Here is a 6,863-nt window from a genome sequence, read left to right on the forward strand (position 1 = left end):
TGTGGCTTTGCTATAAGAAAATACACACACACTGTGTAAATATTCATTACCAACTCTTAAGAAGATAGTAATCTAAATGTTCATTATTGTCTCTAAGAGATTAGTCATGTGGACGTCATTATAGTGTTTAAAAATACATATTTCAGATCAGCGAACTTGTCATATTATTAACTGATGTTTATTCACAGTTTGTGCTACAGATCTTTTGTCTTCAGCTAATTGTAGCTCAGTAATCAGTAGCTCAATGATAAGTCTAAAATCGGGTTTCGATACAAATGGTGGAACCAGTTCTGTGTAGCTTTACTCTTAACAACAAAGCATGATAAATATATAACAATAACAATAAATAACTCCGAGTTATGATAAAATTATTATTTTTATATGTACACAAAACATGTTCTTGTGATTGATGGTTGTTTTTGTTCTTTTCAAATGGCTCAGGGTTAAAGGTTTAGCTTGTGAAATAAACAGTTGTGATAAATATATATTTAATATATTACATGTTTGGCCGATTGATGTCAGGATAGAGCACCATTGGTGAAGTGCGGAATATGACCCGTAATTACACAACGTCTTATTTCACTTTGTATATTTTCATCACATCTGATCGAATCATGGCCCAGCATGGCCAAGCGTGTTAAGGCGTTCGACTCGTAACCCGTGGGTCGCGGGTTCGAATCCCGGTCGCGCCAAACGTGCCCACCCTTTCAGCCGTGGGGGCGTTATAATTTGACGCTCAATCCCATTATTCATTGGTAAAAGAGCAGCCCAAGAGTTGGCGGTGGGTGGTGATTACTAGCTGCCTTCCCTCTAGTCTTACACTGCTAAATTAGGGACGGCTAGCACAGATAACCCTCAAGTAGCTTTGTGCCAAATTCAAAACAAACAAACAAAAACAAATAGTTATTATTTATTATTAACACTACTAGGTAACAGTATATGCATATAAATAACTGGTAGGACTAAATAATTGTTGTTATTTTTCAAAATTTGTAGATCACACTGGATGAATTTACACATGTTGATAAATGTTAAGGAAAACAACCTTAACACTCCAGATAAATAATATATTTTTATTTAAACCTACGTTTTGCCTTTGCGACTTTTTTCTGGGTTAACATACATAATAGGTGTTTTTTTTTAGGTGGGCTAGCGCAGATAGCCCACGAGTAGCTTTGCGCGAAATTCAAAAAACAAACAGACCGAAACGTCGTCGGCATGGGAGCTCAGCAACAATATGCTTATTTCATGAACAGTTTCATGAATTGTTAAACAGTATATCAGATTTGATGCAGTGATCAGTGTGTTAAACACCTACCACGAGCCACGACTGAATCCGTTCTATCCCGTCACGTGCTTTGTTTTAACGAGTCAATACTAACTTTCTGGTAACGCGATAAAATAAATAACACTTTATTATTATTATCATACTTAGAAGTAGCATTTGGTTAAGATAAATTAAATTACATACTGTTTATGTTTCACTCGTCAGTGGCTAGTCGTCACAGTTTCAGCTCTGCAGGTTAATAAGTCACTTATGACTGTGAACGGATATTAGTCATTGTATTACACTTGAGAGAACGGTTACTCATAAAGACATAACATCTTTCTGTGGTTTTAGTTACAGCCAATTCTTCTATCAAAATCATGCCATTTCCCAGTTCACTAGTGTGAAGATGTGTTTAGTTTCTGGGGGATGAAGGGAAAATGTCAGTAAAAAAACACGTTCTTTTTAGTTTATACGCAGAAAGTTACAGCTCTGATTGTTGAAGTTAACAGCTATTATATTTGTGACACACTTTATAGCGAAAAATCCTACAAAATGATTACTAGAAATATGACCTATAGGTTTTCCTTAAAAGCACTTTACAGATATTCTGACATCGAGGAAATTCTCTTCCTCTTTTAACCCTTTACCAGCATCTGATAAAACATTATTATGTTTCAGATATTCAAATTTATAGACACCCCACCTCTCCTAACCATAGTAGTCTTTCAGTAAGAGCAAATGAATTTACGTTATGTTTTTGAAATTAAACTGTATTTCAACGGCTTGACAGACGACTCACCAACCTTCGCTAAGTAATTAAATTCTACAACTTAATTTAATTTAACATAATAGTTTACATGATCGTTAATTTGTTTTTTTTTATTCTGTATTTATTTATTTTTACTGGGTTTGTTTGTTTGTTTTGGAATTTCGCACAAGCGTTAAGCCTTCACACTTGTTACTAAACCATTGGTTGAGACAGGTTTAAGGAATAACATAGTGACGCAGCTATTAATTTTTTCTACTTCAATCTAAAGCTGTAGTTATCCAGCATTAATTTTTTCTACTTCAATCTAAAGCTGTAGTTATCCAGCATTAATTTTTCCTACTTCAATCTAAAGCTGTAGTTATCCAGAACCTTTGTTTCAGCTGTTCCTTATATTTAAATCAATTCAGTGAAATGTGGCGAAATATGTCATTATTTTCGTTTGGGTTGTTTTAACCTTCTGTGAACAATTTAAATCTACTTTCTTTATCTGCCCTTGGATGCTCAATAAGCCTCCTATCGGAAATGGCGGAGTCAAAAAATAAAAATAAGTAGGACAAAAAAAAGTGTTTCACTTAAGGCTATAACTTGTGATATCAGGCACAAGGTTAGTCGTATAAATATATATGTATTCATTTTTTACAAGGACTATCATCAAAAGAAACATAAATTATTCTATCGAATAATTATTCTACGTTATTCTATCCATAACTTTCAAAAAAGAAAAAAACGTACAGCATTACAGATATCAAAACAACATTTCTTGATAAAGTGAAATGTAAAATAATAACAAAGATTTTTACCTTCCCATAAAAAAAACGTCGATTTTTGCGGTTTTATTACTCTTAATATAGTGGAACAGTATGGCTGAAAAAAGTACAAATAACATCGTAAATATACGTTAAGCCTAAAATTAAATATTCATATAATTGTTTTTTTTTTAATTTCACACAAAGCTACTCGAGGGCTATATGTGCTAGCCGTCCCTAATTTAGTAGTGTAAGACTAGAGGGAAAGCAGCTAGTCATCACCACCCACCACCGATTCTTGGGCTACTCCTTTACCAACGAATAGTGGGATTGACCTTAACATTATAACGCCTGAAAGGGTGAGCATGTTTGGTGGGACCGGGATTCGAACCCGTGACCCTCGAATTACAAGTCGAACGCCTTAACACACTAGACCATGTCGGGCCAAGCCTTAAACTAAGCTTCCTAATGCATGGTTTCTAAAACAACCCCGTTGTTCATATTGTAGTAAGCAATATTTCATTGTTTTAATTCAGGTAATTTGCAAGAGGGAGCGTTTTGTTAAGTTAATTAATAAACTTAGTCTTAGAATACCTATAATGTTCGTGAATATTAACAATCAATAGACTTAAACTCGGAAAATATCCAAGACGAAGGGTACAGATACAAATACTAGGAAATAGTTCTGGGTTAGTGATTAACGAATAAATATTAAGTGAGAGTTATCGTGTTTGTTGTATTAATTCAGTTAGCCGATGAGTTATATGTTTAATTTTCTAACAAAACTAGTTATTAAGTTAAATTAGGCGTATCAATCGCAGTTTATATTGAATAAGCTACCATCTCATCAGAGTTAACAGATATACAAACCAGTATAAACGTATATCTCTTTCCTTTTATTTTTCAGTCATTAAATATCCACTGTTGTATTATTGCACCCTGTGTATTTAACTCTGTATTTTGTTGTATATGTCTAAAGGTTCATAGAAATACCGATAAAATATCCAGATGTGGATGGATAATTTGGCCACCAACTAATATGAATTGCTAGCAGAAGATTTCGATAACCTATCTAGAGAAGCGAACTGCACATCAGCAGAAAGTTCTAATAGTCAGCCGTATTTAAAACTGTATATCTAAAAACAAATTATTGATGGGGCGTCCTATCTAAAGACAAGCACATTGTTGGAAATGGATACACTGTTGGAGGATGACAAAATGTTCCATTCTATGTATAAGCAACCGCACTGTTGGAAGATAGTGAAATATACAGAGATGATTGTATTGTTGAAAGTCCAAATGTGAGAGTACTGTTGGAAACTGAAAGCCAAATTGTAGGACTGTTAGTAGAAAAATATACTATCGAGTGATACACGTGTTTTTGTTAAAAGACGCTAGTAATTTAGAAAAACTAGTAAATAAACCCACGTCATCTAAATAGTGCCTAACAGTGGAGAATCTATGATTTAATCCACAAAATCACTTTATTGGTGGAACACAATACACAACTCCCTTCCTTCCTCCATGATGGAATACAATACAAAAACATCCCCTTTCTCCAAGATGGAATACACACACTTCCCTTGTCTCCATGGTGGAATACACACACTTCCCTTGTCTCCATGGTGGAATACACACACTTCCCTTGTCTCCATGATGGAATACACACATTTCCTTATCTCATTGATGGAATATACACACTTCCCTTATCTCCATGATGGAATACACACACTTCCCTTATCTCCATGATGAAATGCAACATACAAATGTCTTCAATAATATTCACACTTACACAGTTACACTACGCATACAAAAAATAAAAAATAGCCTAGTTTTCTCAGCTAGAACTAGTTACAGTTCGCTGTACTATAATTGATGATACCGGAAACATACGGCCGGAAGTAACTACATGGTGTAAAACTTAAGTTAGTATATTAAGGCTTACAACACAGTTTTACTGTTAGAACTCAATACATGTACAAAATTGACGATATATCTTATTTGAGTAACCGATTTTATCCCTTATTTATTTTTATATAAAAATCGTGAAATGCAATGAATTCTTTAGTGATGGGGAGGTAGTCGACTTTTGCAGCCTTCAATGCTAAACTTTAATTTATCAACTACATAACTTAGAATAGAAGCATTACTAAAGTGTGTGTGTGTGTGTATATATATATAACACAAAATAGTTTTAACTTTAGACGTCTTTCTTCACTGATTTCTCGATTATCGTTTTTTTTTTTATATACTAAACCTTGTTTTTCGGTAAATTTACCTTTGTATGTACTAACTTGTGAAATCTCTGAATAACTTTTGCTTTCTTTCGTTGTGCATTATTTAAAAGTTATTTATTCAAATTGTTAAAAAGTATATAACTGAATAATTCAACTTGTGGTTTCTTTTAAAATTCACCAGTGTCGTGGTGGCGTAACTGTTATTACTGTTGATGGCCCCACAGTAGAGCTGAAGAGCACTCGTTAGGGTTAAAGAGACCAATTTGCTGATTTATTGCAGAGTATAAAATAACTGTTAAACCCAAGAGAAACTAGGGTTAACTCTACACTCTCCCGAAAAATGCTAGTGTGTGGTCATGATTACAGTTTTAAGTAGGCCTAATCTTAATCACAAAGCCAACCGTCATGATTTGAACTTCTGACGCACAACTCTTGAACAAACGCACGTTATTAGATCTGTTATATATTCCAGAGACTAATCAGTGAAATAGTATTGACAAATAACATACTTGTAAAAAACAAAAACCCCAATAAAACGTATTGACAGTTATTTGTAATTTAATAAAATTTACTGATAACATGTACAGTTTAATAAGTAGTGTAATTAGAAACAATTAGCTTGTTTGACTTTTAATAAATTGTTCTGATAATAGATCATTATGGCTATTTACATTCTATCACACACACAAAAACGGAAATAAAAAAACGATTTATCAATTGATAACGAATGGTATTGGGGTATCAAAAACTATAGTGTTTTAAGATATATCACTTCCAGTACTATACATTAACATTAAGATAGTAGACAGAAGACAAAAGATTTCTCTAAATTATTAAATAACCTCAATGTTAAATTAAACTAAGCGCTGTTTAACTTTAACTACACAGTAACACGTAATACTGGCATAGCCGTACCGGATGAATGCAAAATGTAATTATTCCAAGAAAGTCAAGGGATATTATACACTTGTGGACAGTTTATGACGTCGCCCAAGACTTTTTTCTTTACGTAGGCTATTAATATTAATAATATATATAATACTGTACAAAAGAGTTAAGACAAAGTCAAAAATTATATTTCAAACTATTTTTAAAGAACAATGGAAGATAAATCACAGGTGAAACATCAAAACTGTATTAATCGTCATATTTAGTACAACAGAAACTTAATGGAAGTGCTTGAGTTCAGAAAATAGATAATATTTTGTGTATCCCACATTTGTTTTTATAACTGCAGACAGTTTTTGAGGCATCGTTAAAACATATTTAATCAGAGTTTCCTTTGGAATTTTACTCCGTATGTCTATAATACACTCCCATAAAGTTTCTTTGGAAGTAACCTTTGATTTGTCAAGCTTTTCATCTATCGAATCCTAGATCTGCTCTATGTGGGGGTCATTGTAACATTTGAATGATTTCAGTTGCTTCTTTCTTAGCTAAGTAATTATGTATAGGTTGGATGAGTGTTTGGGGTAATTATCGTCTTGGTAGTAGAATTATTTGTCCTTAAAAGGAAAACCGCTGGGTATATCATGATAGATCAGTATCTGATGGTACTTGAACTGGTCCATTATTCCGTTTATGTTGCAAAAACTACAGTTGCCTCAGCAGAAAAACACCCCAAACCATCACACTGCCTACACCATACTTCATAGTAGTGTTATTGAAGTAAGTATCTTTCATATTTATTCCACTGGACGTACAAACTACACTTCGAACCAAATATTTTAAACGTCGACTCATCTGTCCATAACACCCTTTTCCAATCATCAACAGTCCAGTTTTGTACGTTTTAACTTTGTAATTCGAATTATTTCTCGAAGGCCACATAAACAAAGATA

The sequence above is a fragment of the Tachypleus tridentatus genome, chromosome 2, assembly GCF_004210375.1.
Source record: "Tachypleus tridentatus isolate NWPU-2018 chromosome 2, ASM421037v1, whole genome shotgun sequence".
NCBI classification, from domain to species: Eukaryota; Metazoa; Arthropoda; class Merostomata; order Xiphosura; family Limulidae; genus Tachypleus; species Tachypleus tridentatus.